Here is an 18,893-nt window from a genome sequence, read left to right on the forward strand (position 1 = left end):
CCACTATTGCACCACCTCTGTCTCTCTGCACTGCCTCCACTGGTGCGCCCCTCCTCCTCTCTGCACTGCCTACAACTAGTGCGCCCCCTCCTTCTCTCTGCACTGCCTCCACTGGTGCACCCCCTCCTCTCTGCACTGCCTCCACTGGTGCGCCCCCTCCTTCTCACTGCACTGCCTCCACTGGTGCGCCCCCTCCTTCTCACAGCACTGCCTCCACTGGTGCACCCCCTCCTTCTCTCTGCACTGCCTCCTCTGGTGCACCCCCCCTTCTCGCTGCACTGCCTCCACTGGTGCGCCCCCTCCTTCTCATAGCACTGCCTCCATTGGTCCGCCCCCTCCTTCTCTTTGCACTGCCTCCACTGGTGCGCCCCCTCCTTCTCTCTGCACTGCCTCCACTGGTGCGCCCCCTCCTTCTCTCTGCACTGCCTCCACTGGTGCGCCCCCTCCTTCTCTCTGCACTGCCTCCACTGGTGCGCCCCCTTCTTTTCGCTGCACTGCCTCTACTGCTGCACCCCCTCATTCTCTATGCCTGCCTCCACTGGTGCACCCCCTCCTTCTCTATGCACTGCCTTCACTGGTGCACCCCCTCCTCCTCTCCTCACTGACTCCACTAGTGCGCCCCATCCTTCTCTCTGCACTGCCTCCACTGGGGCGCCCCCTCCTTCTCGCTGCACTGCCCCCACTGGTGCGCCCTCTCCTTCTCACAGCACTGCCTCCACTGGTGCACCCCCTCTTTCTCTCTGCACTGCCTCCACTGGTGCGCCCCCTCCTCCTCTCTGCACTGCCTCCACTGGTGCACCCCATCCTCCTCTCTGCACTGCCTCCATTGGTGCGCCCCCTCCTTCTCTCTGCACTGCCTTCACTGGTGCGCCCCTCCTGCTCTCTGCACTGCCTCCACTGGTGCGCCCCTCCTCCTCTCTGTACTGCCTCCACTGGTGCTACCCTCCTCCTCTCTGTACTGCCCCCACTGGTGCGCCCCCTCCTTCTCGCTGCACTGCCTCCACTGGTGTGCCCCCTCCTTCTCTCTGCACTGCCTTCACTGGTGCGCCCCCTCCTTCTCTCTGCACTGCCTCCACTGGCGTGCCCCCTCGTACTCGCTGCACTGCCTCCACTGGTGGAAACCCTCCTTCTCGCTGCACTTTCTCCACTGGTGCCCCCCTCCTTCTTGCTGCACTGCCTCTACTGGTGCACACCCTCCTTTTCGCTGCACTGCCTCCACTGGTGCGCACCCTCCTTCTTGCTGCACTGCCTCCACTGGTGCGTCCCCTCCTTCTCTCTGCACTGCCTCCACTGGTGCACCCCCTCCTCCTCTCTGCACTGCCTCCACTGGTGTGCCCCCTCCTCCTCTCTGCACTGCCTCCAACTAGTGCGCCCCCTCCTTCTCTCTCACTGCTTCCAATGGTGCACCCCTTCCTTCTCTCTGCACTGCCTCCACTGGTGCACCCCCTCCTCTCTGCACTTCCCCCACTGGTGCACCCCCTCCTTCTCGCTGCACTGCCTCCACTGGTGTGCCCCCTCCTTCTCACAGCACTGCCTCCACTGGTGCACCCCTCCTTCTCTCTGCACTGCCTCCTCTGGTGCACCCCCCCTTCTCTCTGCACTGCCTCCACTGGTGCGCCCCCTCCTTCTCTCTGCACTGCCTCCACTGGGGCGCCCCCTCCTTCTCTCTGCACTGCCTCCACTGGTGCTCCCCCTCCTTCTCTCTGCACTGCCTCCACTGGTGCGCCCCCTCCTTCTCTATGCACTGCCTCCACTAGTGCGCCCCCTCCTTCTCGCTGCACTGCCTCTACTGCTGCACCCCTTCATTCTCTATGCGCTGCCTCCACTGGTGCACCCCTCCTTCTCTATGCACTCGCTCCACTGGTGCATCCCCTCCTCCTCTCCACACTGCCTCCACTGGTGCGCCCCATCCTTCTCTCTGCACTGCCTCCACTGGTGCGCCCCGTCCTTCTCTCTGCACTGCCCTCACTGGTGTGCCCCCTCCTTCTCTATGCACTGCCTCCACTGGTGCGCCCCTGCTTCTCTCTGCACTGACTCCACTGGAGCGCTCTCTTCTTCTCTCTGCACTGTGTCCACTGGTGCGCCCCCTCCTTCTTGCTGCACTGCCTCCACTACTGCGCCCCCTCCTTCTCTCTGCACTGCCACCACTGGCGCACCCTCTCCTTCTCTCTGCACTGCCTACACTGGTGCGCCCCCTCCTCCTCTTCACTGCATCCACTGGTGCGCCCCCTCCTTCTCTATGCACTGCCTCCACTGGTGCGCCCCCTCCCTCTCCATGCACTGCCTCCACTGGAGTGCCCCTCCTTCTCTCTGCACTGCCTCCACTGGTGCGCCCATTCCTTCTCTCTGCACTGCCTCCACTGGTGCGCTCCCTACTTCTCTCTGTACTGCCTCCACAGGCGCACCCCATCCTTCTCTCTGCACTGCCTCCACTGGTGTGCCCCCTCCTTTTTGCAGCACTGCCTCCACTGGTGCGCCCCCTCCTTTTCTCTGCACTGCCTCCACTGGTGCGCCCCCTCCTTCTCGCTGCACTGCCTCCACTGGTGTGCCCCCTCCTTAATGCTGCACTGCTCCACTGGTGCGCCCCCTCCTTCTCTCAGCACTGCCTCCACTGCTGGGCCCCCCTCCTTCTCTCTGCACTGCCTCCACTGGTGCGCCCCCTCCTTCTCGCTGCACTGCCTCCACCGGTGCACCCCCTCCTTCGCTCTGCACTGGCTCCACTGGTGCGCCCCTCCTTCTCGCTGCACTGCCTCCACTGGTGCACCCCCTCCTTCTCTCTGCACTGCCTCCACTGGCGTGCCCCCTCGTACTCGCTGTACTGCCTCCACTGGTGCAAACCCTCCTTCTCTCAGCACTGCCTCCACTGGTGCGCCCCCTCCTTTTCACAGCACTGCCTCCACTGGTGTGCCCCTCCTCCTCTCTGCACTGCCTCCAACGAGTGCGCCCCCTCCTTCTCTCTGCACTGCCTCCACTGGTGCGCTCCCTCCTTCTCGCTGCACTGCCTCCACTGGTGCGGCCCCTCCTTCTCTATGCACTGACTCCAGTGGTGCGCACCCTCCTCCTCTCTGCACTTCCTCCACTGTCTCTGCACTGCCTCCACTGGTGCGCCCCCTACTTTTCTCTGCACTGCCTCCAGTGATGCCCCCCCTTCTCTCTGCACTGCCTCCACTGATGCGCCCCCTCCTTCTCTCTCACTGCCTCCACTGGTGCGCCCCCTTGAACTCTCTGCACTGCCTCCGCTGTTACGCCCTCTCCTTCTCACTGCACTGCCTCCACTGGTGCGCCCCCTCCTCCTCTCTGCACTGTCTCCACTGGTGCGCCCCCTCCTTCTCGATGCACTGCCTCCACTGGTGCACCCCCTACTTTTCACAGCACTGCCTCCACTATTGCACCACCTCTGTCTCTCTGCACTGCCTCCACTGGTGCGCCCCTCCTCCTCTCTGCACTGCCTACAACTAGTGCGCCCCCTCCTTCTCTCTGCACTGCCTCCACTGGTGCACCCCCTCCTCTCTGCACTGCCTCCACTGGTGCGCCCCCTCCTTCTCACTGCACTGCCTCCACTGGTGCGCCCCCTCCTTCTCACAGCACTGCCTCCACTGGTGCACCCCCTCCTTCTCTCTGCACTGCCTCCTCTGGTGCACCCCCCCTTCTCGCTGCACTGCCTCCACTGGTGCGCCCCCTCCTTCTCATAGCACTGCCTCCACTGGTCTGCCCCCTCCTTCTCTTTGCACTGCCTCCACTGGTGCGCCCCCTCCTTCTCTCTGCACTGCCTCCACTGGTGCGCCCCCTCCTTCTCTCTGCACTGCCTCCACTGGTGCACCCCCTCCTTCTCTATGCACTGCCTCCACTGGTGCGCCCCCTCCTTTTCGCTGCACTGCCTCTACTGCTGCGCCCCCTCATTCTCTATGCGCTGCCTCCACTGGTGCACCCCCTCCTTCTCTATGCACTGCCTTCACAGGTGCACCCCCTCCTCCTCTCCTCACTGACTCCACTAGTGCGCCCCATCCTTCTCTCTGCACTGCCTCCACTGGGGCGCCCCCTCCTTCTCGCTGCACTGCCCCCACTGGTGCGCCCTCTCCTTCTCACAGCACTGCCTCCACTGGTGCACCCCCTCTTTCTCTCTGCACTGCCTCCACTGGTGCGCCCCCTCCTTCTCTCTGCACTGCCTCCACTGGTGCGCCCCCTCCTTCTCTATGCACTGCCTCCACTGGTGCGCCCCCTCCTTCTCGCTGCACTGCCTCCACTGGTGAGCCCCCTCCTCCTCTCTGCACTGCCTCCACTGGTGCGCCCCTCCTCCTCTCTGTACTGCCTCCACTGGTGCGCCCCCTCCTTCTCGCAGCACTGCCTCCACTGGTGCGCCCCCTCCTCCTCTCTGCACTGCCTCCACTGGTGCACCCCATCCTCCTCTCTGCACTGCCTCCACTGGTGCGCCCCCTCCTTCTCTCTGCACTGCCTTCACTGGTGCGCCCCTCCTGCTCTCTGCACTGCCTCCACTGGTGCGCCCCTCCTCCTCTCTGTACTGCCTCCACTGGTGCTACCCTCCTCCTCTCTGTACTGCCTCCACTGGTGCGCCCCTCCTTCTCGCTGCACTGTCTCCACTGGTGTGCCCCCTCCTTCTCTCTGCACTGCCTTCACTGGTGTGCCCCTCCTGCTCTCTGCACTGCCTCCACTGGTGCGCCCCTCCTCCTCTCTGCACTGCCTCCACTGGTGCGCCCCTCCTCCTCTCTGTACTGCCTCCACTGGTGCGCCCCCTCCTTCTCGCTGCACTGCCTCCACTGGTGCGCCCCCTCCTCCTCGCTGCACTGCCTCCACTGGTGCACCCCCTCCTCCACTCTGCACTGCCTCCATTGGTGCGCCCCCTCCTCCTCTCTGCACTGCCTCCACTGGTGCGCCCCTCCTCCTCTCTGTACTGCCTCCACAGGTGCACCCCCTCCTCCTCTCTGCACTGCCTCCTCTGGTGCGCGCCTCGGCCTCTCTGTACTGCCTCCACTGGTGCGCCCCCTCCTCCTCTCTACACTGCCTACACTGGTGCACCCCCTCCTTCTCGCTAAAGTGCCTTCACTGGTGCGCCCCCTCTTTCTCTCTGCACTGCCTCCACTGCTGCGCACCCTCTTTCTCTCTGCACTGCCTCCACTGGTGCGCCCCCTGCTTCTCTCTGCACTGCATCCACTGGTGCGCCCCTCCTCCTCTCTGCACTGCCTCCACTGGTGCGCCCCCTCCTCCTCTCTGCACTGCCTCCACTGGTGCGCCCCCTACTTCTCTCTACACTGTCTCCACTGGTGCGCCCCCTCCTCCTCACTGCACTGCCTCCACTGGTGCACCCCTTCCTTCTCACTACACTGCCTCCACTTGTGCGCCCCCTCCTCCTCACTGCACTGCCTCCACTGGTGTGCCCCCTCCTTCTCTCTGCACTGCCTCCACTGGTGCACCCCTTCCTTCTCTCTGCACTGCCTCCACTGGTGCGCCCCTTCTTTCTCTCTGCACTGCCTCCACTGGTGCGCCCCCTCCTTCTCTCTGCACTGCCTCCACTGGTGCAACCCCTCCTTCTCTCTGCACTGCCTCCACTGGTGCACCCCCTCCTCCTCTCTGAACTGCCTCCACTTGTGCGCCCCCTCCTTTTCTCTGCACTGCCTCCACTGGTGCGCCCCCTCCTTCTCGCTGTACTGCCTCCACTGGTGCACGCCCTCTTTCTCTCTGCACTGCCTCCACTGATGCGCCCCCTCCTTCTGTCTGCACTGCCTCCACTGGTGTGACCCCTCCTTCTCTCTGCACTGCCTCCGCTGGTGCGCCACCTCCGTCTCTCTGCCCTGCCTCCACTGGTGCGCCCCTCCTCCTCTCCGCGCTGCCTCCACCGGTGCGCCCCATCCTTCTCTCTGCACTGCCTCCACTGGGGCGCCCCCTCTTTCTCGCTGCACTGCCTCCACTGGTGCGCCCTCTCCTTCTCACAGCACTGCCTCCACTGGTGCACCCCCTCTTTCTCTCCGCACTGCCTCCTCTGGTGCACCCCCTCCTTCTCTCTGCACTGCCTCCACTGGTGCGCCCCCTCCTTCTCTCTGCACTGCCTCCACTGGTGCGCCCCCTCCTTCTCTCTGCACTGCCTCCACTGGTGCGCCCCCTCCTTCTCTATGCACTGCCTCCACTGGTGCGCCCCCTCCTTCTCGCTGCACTGCCTCCACTGGTGCGCCCCCTCCTCCTCTCTGCACTGCCTCTACTGGTGCGCCCCTCCTCCTCTCTGTACTGCCTCAACTGGTGCGCCCCTTCCTCCTCTCTGCACTGCCTCCACTGGTGCACCCCATCCTCCTCTCTGCACTGCCTAGACTGGTGTGCCCCCTCCTTCTCTCTGCACTGCCTTCACTGGTGCGCCCCTCCTGCTCTCTGCACTGCCTCCACTGGTGCGCCCCTCCTCCTCTCTGTACTGCCTCCACTGGTGCTACCTTCCTCCTCTCTGTACTGCCTCCACTGGTGCGCCCCCTCCTTCTCGCTGCACTGCCTCCACTGGTGTGCCCCCTCCTTCTCTCTGCACTGCCTTCATTGGTGCGCCCCTCCTGCTCTCTGCACTGCCTCCACTGGTGCGCCCCTCCTCCTCTCTGTACTGCCTCCACTGGTGCGCACCTCCTCCTCTCTGTACTGCCTCCACTGGTGCGCCCCCTCCTTCTCGCTGCACTGCCTCCACTGGTGCGCCCCCTCCTCCTCTCTGCACTGCCTCCACTGGTGCACCCCCTCCTCCTCTCTGCACTGCCTCCATTGGTGCGCCCTCTACTCCTCTCTGCACTGCCTCCACTGGTGCGCCCCTCCTCCTCTCTGTACTGCCTCCACAGGTGCGCCCCCTCCTCCTCTCTGCACTGCCTCCTCTGGTGCGCCCCTCCTCCTCTCTGTACTGCCTCCACTGGTGCACCCCCTCCTCTTCTCTGCACTGCCTACACTGGTGCACCCCCTCCTTCTCGCTGAACTGCCTTCACTGGTGCGCCCCCTTTTTCTCTCTGCACTGCCTCCACTGCTGTGCACCCACTTTCTCTCTGCACTGCCTCCACTGGTGCGCCCCCTGCTTCTCTCTGCACTGCCTCCACTGGTGCGCCCCTCCTCCTCTCTGCACTGCCTCCACTGGTGCGACCCTCCTCCTCTCTGCACTGCCTCCACTGGTAGCCCCCTCCTTCTCTCTACACTGCCTCCACTGGTGCGCCCCCTCCTTCTCACTGCACTGCCTCCACTGGTGCACCCATTCCTTCTCGCTGCACTGCCTCCACTTGTGCGCCCCCTCCTCCTCACTGCACTGCCTCCACTGGTGCGCCCCCTCCTCCTCACTGCACTGCCTCCACTGGTGCACCCCTTCCTTCTTTCTGCACTGCCTCCACTGGTGCGCCCCTTCTTTCTCTCTGCACTGCCTCCACTGGTGCGCCCCCTCCTTCTCTCTGCACTGCCTCCACTGGTGCAACCCCTCCTTCTCTCTGCACTGCCTCCACTGGTGCACCCCCTCCTTCTTTCAGAACTGCCTCTACTGGTGCGCCCCCTCCTTTTCTCTGCACTGCCTCCACTGGTGCGGCCCCTCCTCCTCTCTGAACTGCCTCCACTTGTGTGCCCCCACCTTTTCTCTGCACTGCCTCCACTGGTGCGCCCCCTCCTTCTCGCTGTACTGCCTCCACTGGTGCACGCCCTCTTTCTCTCTGCACTGCCTCCAATGATGCGCCCCATCCTTCTGTCTGCACTGCCTCCACTGGTGTGACCCCTCCTTCTCTCTGCACTGCCTCCGCTGGTGCGCCACCTCCTTCTCTCTGCCCTTCCTCCACTGGTGCGCCCCTCCTTTTCTCTGCACTGCCTCCACTGGTGCGCCCCCTCCTCCTCTCTGTACTGCCTCCACTGGTGCATCCCCTCTTCCCCTCTGCACTGCCTCCACTTGCGCCCCCTCCTTTTCTCTGCAGTGCCTCCACTGGTGCGCCCGTCCTTCTCGCTGTACTGCTTCCACTGGTGCACTCCCTCCTCCTCTCTGCACTGTCTCCACTGGTGCGCCCCCTCCTTCTTGCTGTACTTCCTCCACTGGTGCACCCCCTCCTTCTCTCTGCACTGCCTCCATTGGTGCGCCCCCTCCTCCTCTCTGCACTTCCTCCACTGTCTCTGCAGTGCCTCCACTGGTGCACCCCCTCCTTCTCGCTGCACTGCCTCCAGTGAAGCGCCCCATCCTTCTCGCTGCACTGCCTCCACTGGTGCGCCACCTCCTCCTCTCTGCACTGTCTCCACTGGTGCGCCCCATCCTTTTCACAGCACTGCCTCCACTGGTGCGCCCAACTCCTTCTCTCTGCACAACCTCCACTGGTGCACCCCCTCCTTCTCGCTGCACTGCCTCCACTGGTGTGCCCCATCCTTCTCTCTGCACTGCCTCCACTAGTGCGCCCCCTCCTCCTCTCTGCACTGCCTCCGACTGATGCGCCCCCTCCTTCTCTCTGCACTGCCTCCACTGGTGCGCCCCCTCCTTTTCTCAGCACTGCCTCTACTGATGCGCCCCATCCTTCTCGCTGCACTGCCTACACTGGTGTGCCCCCTCCTTCTCTCTTCACTGCCTGCACTGGTGCGCCCCATCCTTTTCACAGCACTACCTCCACTGGTGCGCCACTCCTCCTATCCGCACTGCCTCCAAAGAGTGCACCCCCTCCTTTTCTCTGCACTGTCTCCACTGGTGCGCTCCCTCCTTTTCTCTGCACTGTCTCCACTGGTGCGCCCTCTCCTTCTCACTGCACTGACTCCACTGGTGCACCCCTCCTTCTCTCTGCACTGCCTACAATGGTGTGCCCCCTCCTCCTCTCTGCACTGCCTCCACTGTTGCGCCCATTCCTCCTCTCTGCACTGACTCCACTGGTGTGCTCCCTACTTCTCTCTGTACTGCCTCCACAGGCGCACCCCATCCTTCTCTCTGCACTGCCTCCACTGGTGTGCCCCCTCCTTTTTGCAGCACTGCCTCCACTGGTGCGCCCCCTCCTTTTCTCTGCACTGCCTCCACTGGTGCGCCCCCTCCTTCTCGCTGCACTGCCTCCACTGGTGTGCCCCCTCCTTAATGCTGCACTGCTCCACTGGTGCGCCCCCTCTTTCTCTCTTCACTGGATCCACTGGTCCCCCCCCCCCTTCTCTATGCACTGCCTCCACTGGTGCGCCCCCTCCCTCTCCATGCACTGCCTCCACTGGAGTGCCCCTCCTTCTCTCTGCACTGCCTCCACTGGTGCGCCCATTCCTCCTCTCTGCACTGACTCCACTGGTGTGCTCCCTACTTCTCTCTGTACTGCCTCCACAGGCGCACCCCATCCTTCTCTCTGCACTGCCTCCACTGGTGTGCCCCCTCCTTTTTGCAGCACTGCCTCCACTGGTGCGCCCCCTCCTTTTCTCTGCACTGCCTCCACTGGTGCGCCCCCTCCTTCTCGCTGCACTGCCTCCACTGGTGTGCCCCCTCCTTAATGCTGCACTGCTCCACTGGTGCGCCCCCTCCTTCTCTCTGCACTGCCTCCACTGGTGGGCCCCCTCCTTCTCTCTGCACTGCCTCCACTGGTGCGCCCCCTCCTTCTCCCTGCACTGCCCCCACTGGTGCACCCCCTCCTTCTCTCTGCACTGGCTCCACTGGTGCGCCCCTCCTTCTCGCTGCACTGCCTCCACTGGTGCGCCCCCTCCTTCTCTCTGCACTGCCTCCACTGGCGTGCCCCCTCGTACTCGCTGTACTGCCTCCACTGGTGGAAACCCTCCTTCTCGCTGCACTTCCTCCACTGGTGCACCCCTCCTTCTTGCTGCACTGCCTCTACTGGTGCATTCCCTCCTTCTCGCTGCACTGCCTCCACTGGTGCGCACCCTCCTGCTTGCTGCACTGCCTCCACTCGTGCACCCCTCCTTCTCTCTGCACTGCCTTCGCTGGTGCGCCCCCTCCTTCTCTCTGCACTGCCTCCACTGGTGTGCCCCCTCCTCCTCACTGCACTGCCTCCGCTGGTGCGCCCCTCCTTCTCTCTGCACTGCCGCCGCTGGTGCGCCCCCTCCTTCTCTCTGCACTGCCTCCACTGGTGCACCCCCTCCTTCTCTCTGAACTGCCTCCACTGGTGCGCCCCCTCCTTCTCCTTGTACTGCCTCCACTGGTGCGAACCCTCCTTCTCTCTGCACTGCCTCCACTGGTGCGCCCCTTCCTTCTCGCTGCACTGCCTCCACTGGTGCGCCCCCTCCTTTTCTCTGCACTGCCTCCACTGGTGCACCCCCTCCTTCTCTCTGCACTGCCTCCACTGGTGCGCACCCTCCTTCTCTCTGCACTGCCTCCACTGGTGCACCCCCTCCTTCTCGCTGCACTGCCTCCACTGGTGTGCCCCCTCCTTCTCTCTGCACTGCCACTGCTGGTGCGCCCCCTCCTTCTCTCTGCACTGCCTCCACTGGTGCGCTCCCTCCTCCTCACTGCACTGCCTCTGCTGGTGCACCCCTCCTTCTCTCTGCACTGCCTCCACTGGTGCGCCCCCTCCTTCTTGCTGCACTGCCACCGCTGGTGCACCCCCTCCTTCTCGCTGTACTGCCTCCACTGGTCCGCCCCCTCCTTCTCTCTGCACTGCCTCCGCTGGTGCGCCCCCTCCTCCTCTCTGCACTGCCTCCACTGGTGCGCCCCCTCCTTCTTGCTGCACTGCCACAGCTGGTGTGCCCCCTCCTTCTCGCTGCACTTCCTCCACTGGTGCTCTTCCTCCTTCTCTCTGCACTACCTCCACTGGTGCGCCCCCTCCTCCTCTCTGAACTGCCTGCACTCGTGCGCCCCCTCCTTCTCTCTGCACTGCCTCCATTAGTGCACCCCCTCCTTCTCTCTGCACTGCCTCCACTGGTCCGCCCCCTCCTTCTTGCTGCACTGCCACAGCTGGTGCGCCCCCTCCTTCTCGCTGCACTGCCTCCACTGGTGCGCCCCCTCTTTCTCACTGCACTGCCTCTGCTGGTGCGCCCCTTCCTTCTCTCTGGATTGCCTCCGCTGGTGCACCCCCTCCTTCTCTCTGCACTGCCTCCACTGGTGTGCCCCCTCCTTCTCTCTAAACTACCTGTGCTGGTGCGCCCCGTCCTTCTCTCTGCACTGCCACCACTGGTGCGCCCCCTCCTTCTCTCTGCACTGCCTCCACTGGTGTGCCCCTCTTTCTTGCTGCACTGCCTCCACTGGTGCGCTCCCTCCATCTCTCTGCACTTCCTCCACTGGTACGCCCCTCCTTCTCTCTGCACTGACACCACTGGTGTGCCCCCTCCTTCTCTCTGCACTGCCTCCACTGGTGTGCCCTCTCCTTCTCTCTGCACTGCCTCCACTGGTGCACCCCCTCCTTCTCTCTGCACTTCCTCCACTGGTACGCCCCTCCTTCTTGCTGCACTGCCTCTACTGGTGCGCCCGCTCCTTCTCTCTGTACTGCCTCTACTGGTGCACCCCACTCCTTCTACCACATCTTTCTTCCTTACCTGCTTGGGTGTTGCTAGGTCTGGAAAAGATCTGGGGCTACGCTAATTTTGGGACTGTCGGGACCCGGGGCTAGCTAACCTTTTTGGTTGTAACCCCTGAGCTTCTATCTGGGGCTACAACCAAAAGATCCAGGGCTATAGCCCCTTGACACCCCCCCCCCCCCCACACAGAATCGCCCCTGCTTAGCAGCCGCTCTCGCTGCCCTGATTACTGCTTGGAGATTCCCTAGAGGCAAATGTGGCACCAGATGCCGGCCAAAGCCGCTATAACTAGTCCCTCCTCTGAAATCCTGTGCCCCCCCCTCCCCCCTTGAGCCTCCCTACTTGGGCTACTTGCTCTGCAGTAGAGACGCTCTCTGACAGAGCGTTCTGGAAAGGGCTGCTGGCAGTCCTTAACGCCTTGCAATGATTGCAGGTCGTTAAAGAGCTGCCTGCAGCGCAATTACTCGTTTGTTCCCAGTCCTAATCTGAGTGTGCTCTTCTTTTTGCATGTGTTTAGGCATTTAGCACTGATGGGATCTTTACATATGGAATACCCCTTACAGATGCGGGTCTGTCCAAAAGGGGTCCCATCAGTGTCAAATGCTCAAACATAAGCAAAACAAGAGAAAGCCTGTGATTGACATACAAAAAAGGGTTCCTTTGCATGGATAGCAAATGTTCCTGACACTAACAGCTGGGAGTTTGTCTCAAAGGTGATCTGCATCCAAATGGCATTACCACTCCTTTTTTGTGGTTCTGAAAGTATTTAAAGAATAGCAGTGGTGTTAAAAAACTATTATTCCGCTCTCATTACTTTGCATTTTGGGACTAATCCTAAAATGACATTATTTTGCATGAACGTGTTTCTCTCTGAATGTAAACATTGCATATATTTCTTTTTATTTATTTAATGATTTGTTAAAACTCCCAAGTCCAGGGCTCTCACATAAGTTTACTTGTTACAAGAGTCGTAGACACAGCAAATGTTACAATACTAATAATATATAAGATGTGTATTTGCAACTATCAGAGCTGCCAAGGTTCCTGTCGCCATGCGTGAGATCACCCAGTCCTGTTTTTTCCCCTTTCAATTCTGGAACTTGTAGTTTTCGAAATTTCAAATGGGTATAAGAATACCAAGCAAAACCAGGACTGGATGGCTTTGTTACGCATGGCCATGGGAAACTTTAGAGCTCTTTTCTACAAGACCTTATTGGAGGCCTTGAAATCCTAAAGGAAATATTTGGATCTGGTGCGGCGTAGAAGGTATGTGTTCAAGTGCCGGAACTGTAGAATGCTTTAAAGTCCCACCAAAGTGTGGGATCCCGGGAAAATAATTCCATCTCTTCTCATACACAAGACTTGCCTCAGCAGAGCCAATATTAATTGTCTTCCCCTTTTGCTGCCATTCACCAAAGTGGCACGGGCTGTCCAGAAAACTGCCCCACAGGAGAATTAGGGAAGCTCCTTCCTATGCCCCATTATGCTATGTTATGCTATGTTATTCAGTCTGGTATAGCATAAAGTCTACGATGTTCAGGCTTTGGAGTTTTAGGATCTGTAAGAGGTGGGATATGGGGCAAATTTAGGAGCAGGATATGGTTATTTTGTTGCAAAGTTGATATGTGTATATCTCTGTGGTATCGCGTTTTATGTATTTTGTGAGTTGTCTGGAGCAGTGGTTAGTGTGTTTCCGTGATTTCGGTGGCTGCCGGAGTGGTGTTTAAGGACTGTGGAGAGTTGTGTTGATGTGTCTGTGTTGGGCTACTGGGCTATTTAGGGGCATTTGGTATGGGCGCGTGTGTTCAGGGTGGTGTGCATTCCATTGTGTAACCTTTGTTGTTTTGGGGTTGGAGGGGCTGTGTGTGTAGACGAGTGTGGTTATTTAAGGTTGTATGTAGAATGATTTCAGGCAGTATTGCCAGGTCTTGCTCCACAGCCTTTTTCCATTTGGAAGCATCCCAGTTGGTATTTGCCTACATGACTGCAAAACTGCCTTTCTGCAGCGTGTACGCCTGGTTATGCCATGATATCTAATGTTAGAAACACTGTTAATCTAAGTGTTTCTAAACCACTTGCCACCGATGGTTGAAATTAAAATTGGGGTCTTGGCGGATAGCTCGTTCATGACAAGGGTTTCCAGGCCGAGCCTCCAGCTTTGCTGAAGGAAGCAGCGGACTCAGTGATCTAATCTCCTGTCCTACTTTCCCCAGCTGTCACTCGCATGTTTGCAGGCATTTTGCTCAGCCTGTGTCCTGACCTGAAAGGGACACACTGCCCTCGAGACATCAGAGAGGCCCCGTCTCTGCAGAAGACACTGCCTGAAAGGGATACACTGCTCTCGAGACATCAGAGAGGCCCCGTCTCTGCAGAAGACACTGCCTGAAAGGGAGACACTGCCCTCGAGACATCAGAGAGGACTGATCTCTGCAGAAGACACTGCCTGAAAGGGACATACTGCCCTCGAGAGATCAGAGTGGCTCCTTCTCTGCAGAAGACACTGCCTGAAAGGGACACACTGCCATTGAGACATCAGAGTGGCTCCTTCTCTGCAGGAGACACTGCTTGAAAGGATATCTTGTTGCTGCTGACCGCTGTTATAGTGCGCACACTGACACACACTGTGCTCCTCTAGTTCCCATGTTCGCTCTGGATATTCTCAGTGCATCGTGTAGACGGGATAGGGCCTGAGCGGGCAAGGCCCACCCGAAATCTGCAAATGCCCCCTGAGCAGCGCTGTGTGGGCATTTACAGACATTAATGTCACTGCAGTGGGCCCAACTACATTAGCTTCAGGCCCCACCTGTTAGCCAATCCTGACTATGCCACCGCGTGCAAAGGGTGCATTTAGAGGGGGTTACCCCATTTCTTTCACATTCCTGAAAGGAGATTCTCTGAGTCAACAAGAGAATGCTAGAATGATCCGTAGAGGGGCTGCGCCCGTTTGACTCCACATGACTCCATGTGAACGGAGGAAAGCACAGGGACAATGTGCTGGTCTTGGAAGCAAAACCACGCTGAGCAGCAGAGGTTCAAATCCCGGATCCGCGCTTAGAAGCCGAACTCGGCGCGCTATAAAAAAACAATGACAATAAAATGGATGACTGTATTTAGTATAAGTCACCGATGATCAATATCAGCTTTTTGTCATTACCCCCCCCCCCCCCCCCCATTAGGCGCTGCTTTGAGAAAGCGCTCTCTGCTTTTCTCAGCCAAATCTAAAAACCTGATTTCTTTAGGTTTAAAAAATGAATCATTGATTCGGCAGGGAGCTAAAGCGCAAGAAAAACATTAATAGGAATTTTTTTATTTCAAAATTAAATTTAAAATATGAATATATATTCCATGGCGGGTGTGGGTGGAAGGATGCTTGAAGCGAGGAGCCGGCCTGGCAGCCCCGTCAATGCTACACGACGGAAGTGAATAATGGCGCCATCTCTATTACTCCTCGCTAGCATTGCATTGCTCTGACTTCCGGCCACTGCATGATTGATGGAAGGCCCTCGGCCATGTTCCCGCCTCCAGCCGGACTCCTACAGCTCCTAATGACGTGCCAGTTCTCATAGCGGGACATATATTGCCTCTTGCAGAAATGGGTTCTGACTTCCTGCGATGGCTGGGGTGTTTCAGAGGCACGTTAAGCAGAACTCATCTTTACAAATGACTGCGTTATGCGACGATTGGAATCTTTGAGCGCGTTCTTCCTTGGATTGAGTTATGGTTACAGTGCAGAGGCAGTAATAAAGCGACGGGTCTTTCCAATATCACTCTCACAGAGCAGGGTCCCATTAGGAACGCTATTCTTTAGACTGCAAAGTGTATTTTGTTAACATGTTCCATCCTTCTACGCGCGTCCCTTGAATGGGGTTTGCTGAAAAGCCCATCAACTCTCTTGCACCCTCGGGTGGCGGGACAACCCATGTGTCCACAGTCTTGTATATGCACCTTGTTGACATGTTAATCATCGCCAGGTAATAGCCAAGTAATTACAATAAGGCTTCATGCGTCCTTCCTCTGTAAGAGCAGGAGCAATCGCTCATTTGGGAGACTTTTCCGCAGATTGTGTTTGTAGAGTTTATTTGTTGCAGAAACATCCCCCTTCACAGTACCATTTTTCACATTGCAGCCTTGGTGGAAATGCTGAAGTAGGCGGTATTAGCACCCATCTTGTTACAGGCGCGCGCTTCACGTTCCTGTGCTTCAGGACAGGAGACAACGTCTTCTCCTGCACAGGTGATTTGAAAGTACAACTACACTGCTTCCAGTGGCTCAAGTTCTGGGTATCTCGCTCAAACCCCTGCATCCTCCTCGTCTCAGTAATTGGGGAATTCTGGCAGTTGAAGTCCATAGAAGAACACCAGGAGGAGGTGACAGTAAACATCAGGAGGAGGCAGAGAGAGACCTAGTGGAGGTGCTAGAGGAACACCAGGAGGAGGTGACAGGAAACATCAGGAGGAGGCGGAGAGAGACCTAGTGGAGGTGATAGAGGAACACCAGGAGGAGGTGACAGGAAATATTAGGAGGAGGTGGAGAGAGACCGAGTAGAGGTGCTAGAGGAACACCATGAGGAGGTGACAGGAAACATTAGGAAGAGGCGGAGAGAGACCGAGTGGAGGTGCTAGAGGAACACCAGGAGGAGGTGACAGGAAATATTAGGACGAGGTGGCGAGAGACCCAGTGGAGGTGGTAGAGGAACACAAGGAGGAGGTGACAGGAAATATTAGGAGGAGGCGGTGAGAGAACCAGTGGAGGTGCCAGGAAACATTAGGAAGAGGCGGAGAGAGAACGAGTGGAGGTGCTAGAGGAACACCAGGAGGATGTGACAGGAACCATTAGGATGAGGCAGTGACAGACTAAGTGGAGGTGCTAGAGGAACACCAGGAGAAGGTGACAGAAATCATTAGTAAGAGGTGGAGAGAGACCGAGTGGAGGTGCTAGAGGAACACCAGGATGATGTGACAGGAACCATTAGGATGAGGCAGTGACAGACTAAGTGGAGGTGCTAGAGGAACACCAGGAGAAGGTGACAGAAATCATTAGTAAGAGGTGGAGAGAGACCGAGTGGAGGTGCTAGAGGAACACCAGGCGGAGGTGACAGGAAACATTAGGATGAGGCCGAGAGAGACCCAGTGGATGTGCTAAAGGAACACCAGGAGGAGGTGACAAGAAATATTAGGACGAGGCCAAGAGAGACCCAGTGGAGCTGCTAGAGGAACACCAGGAGGAGGTGACAGGAAACATTAGGATGATGTGGAGAGACACCCCGTGGAGGTGCTAGAGGAACACCAGGAGGAGGTGACAGGAAACATTAGGATGAGGTGGAGAGAGACCCTGTGGAGGTGCTAGAGGAACACCAGGAGGAGGTGACAGGAAACATTAGGATGAGGTCAAGAGAGACCCAGTGGAGGTGCTAGAGGAACATCAGGAGAAGGTGACAGGAAGCATTAGGATGAGGTCGAAAGAGACCCAGTGGAGGTGCTAGAGGAACACCAGGAGAAGGTGACAGGAAACATTAGGACGAGGCCGAGAGAGACCCAATGGAGGTGCTAAAAGAACACCAGGAGGAGGTGACAGGAAACATTAGGAAGAGGCAGCGAGGGACCCAGTGGAGGTGCTAGAGAAACACCAGGAGGAGGTGACAGGAAACATTAGGAAGAGGCGGAGAGAGGCCCAGTGGAGGTGCCAGAGGTACACCAGGAGGAGGTGACAGGAATCATTAGGATGAGGTGGAGAGAGGCCGAGTAGAGGTGCTAGAGGAACACCAGAAGGAGGTGACAGGAAACATTAGGAAGAGGCGGAGAGAGACCGAGTGGAGGTGCTAGAGGAACACCAGGAGGAGGTGACAGGAAATATTAGGATGAGGTGGCGAGAGACCCAGTGGAGGTGGTAGAGGAACACAAGGAGGAGGTGACAGGAAATATTAGGAGGAGGCGGAGAGAGAACCAGTGGAGGTGCCAGGAAACATTAGGAAGAGGCGGAGAGAGAACGAGTGGAGGTGCTAGAGGAACACCAGGAGGATGTGACAGGAACCATTAGGATAAGGCAGTGACAGACTAAGTGGAGGTGCTAGAGGAACACCAGGAGAAGGTGACAGGAAACATTAGGAAGAGGTGGAGAGAGACCGAGTGGAGGTGCTAGAGGAACACCAGGAGAAGGTGACAGGAAACATTAGGAAGAGGTGGAGAGAGACCGAGTGGAGGTGCTAGAGGAACCCCAGGAGGAGGTGACAGGAAACATTAGGTCTAGGCGGTGAGAGATCCAGTGGAGGTGCAGGAGGAACACCAGGCGGAGGTGACAAGGAAACATTAGGATGAGGCCGAGAGAGACCCAGTGGATGTGCAAAAGGAACACCAGGAGGAGGTGACAGGAAATATTAGGACGAGGCCAAGAGAGACCCAGTGGAGCTGCTAGAGGAATACCAGGGGAGGTGACAGGAAACATTAGGATGATGTGGAGAGACACCCCGTGGAGGTGCTAGAGGAACACCAGGAGGAGGTGACAGGAAACATTAGGATGAGGTGGAGAGAGACCCAGTGGAGGTGCTAGAGGAATACCAGGAGGAGGTGACAGGAAACATTAGGACGAGGTCAAGAGAGACCCAGTGGAGGTGCTAGAGGAACACCAGGAGAAGGTGACAGGAAGCATTAGGACGAGGCCGAGAAAGACCCAATGGATGTGCTAAAAGAACACCCGGAGGAGGTGACAGGAAACATTAGGAAGAGGCGGAGAGAGACCCAGTGGAGGTGCCAGAGGTACACCAGGAGGAGGTGACAGGAATCATTAGGAAGAGTCGGCGAGAGACCCAGAGGAGGTGCTGGAGAAACACCAGGATGAGGTGACAGGAAACATTAGGACGAGGTGGAGAGACACCCTGTGGAGGTGCTAGAGGAACACCAGGAGGAGGTGACAGGAAACATAAGGACGAGGCCGAGAGAGACACAGTGGAGGTGCTAGAGGAACACCAGGAGGTTGTGACAGGAAATATTAAGGAAGAGGTGGAGAGAGACCCAGTGGAGGTGCTAGAGGAACACCAGGAGGAGGTGACAAGGAACATTAGGACGAGGCAGAGAGAGACCCAGTGGAGGTGCTAGAGGAACACCAGGAGGAGGTGTCAGGAAACATTAGGAGGGGGTGGGGAGAGACCAAGTGGAGGTGCTAGAGGAACACCAGGAGGAGGTGACTGGGAAGATTAGGACCAGGTGGAGAGGGTCCCAGTGGAGGTGCTAGAGGAACACCAGGAGGAGGTGACAGGAAACATTAGGACGAGGTGGAAAGAGACCCAGTGGAGGTGCTAGAGGAACACCAGGAGGAGGTGACAGGAAACATTAGGAGGAGGCGGGGAGAGACCAAGTGGAGGTGCTAGAGGAACACCAGGAGGAGGTGACTGGGAAGATTAGGACCAGGTGGAGAGAGACCCAGTGGAGGTGCTAGAGGAACACCAGGAGGAGGTAATAGGAAACATTAGGACGAGGTGGAGAGAG

This window comes from Ambystoma mexicanum, chromosome 11 (assembly GCF_040938575.1).
Source record: "Ambystoma mexicanum isolate Mex_15411 chromosome 11, UKY_AmexF1_1, whole genome shotgun sequence".
Classification (NCBI taxonomy): domain Eukaryota; kingdom Metazoa; phylum Chordata; class Amphibia; order Caudata; family Ambystomatidae; genus Ambystoma; species Ambystoma mexicanum.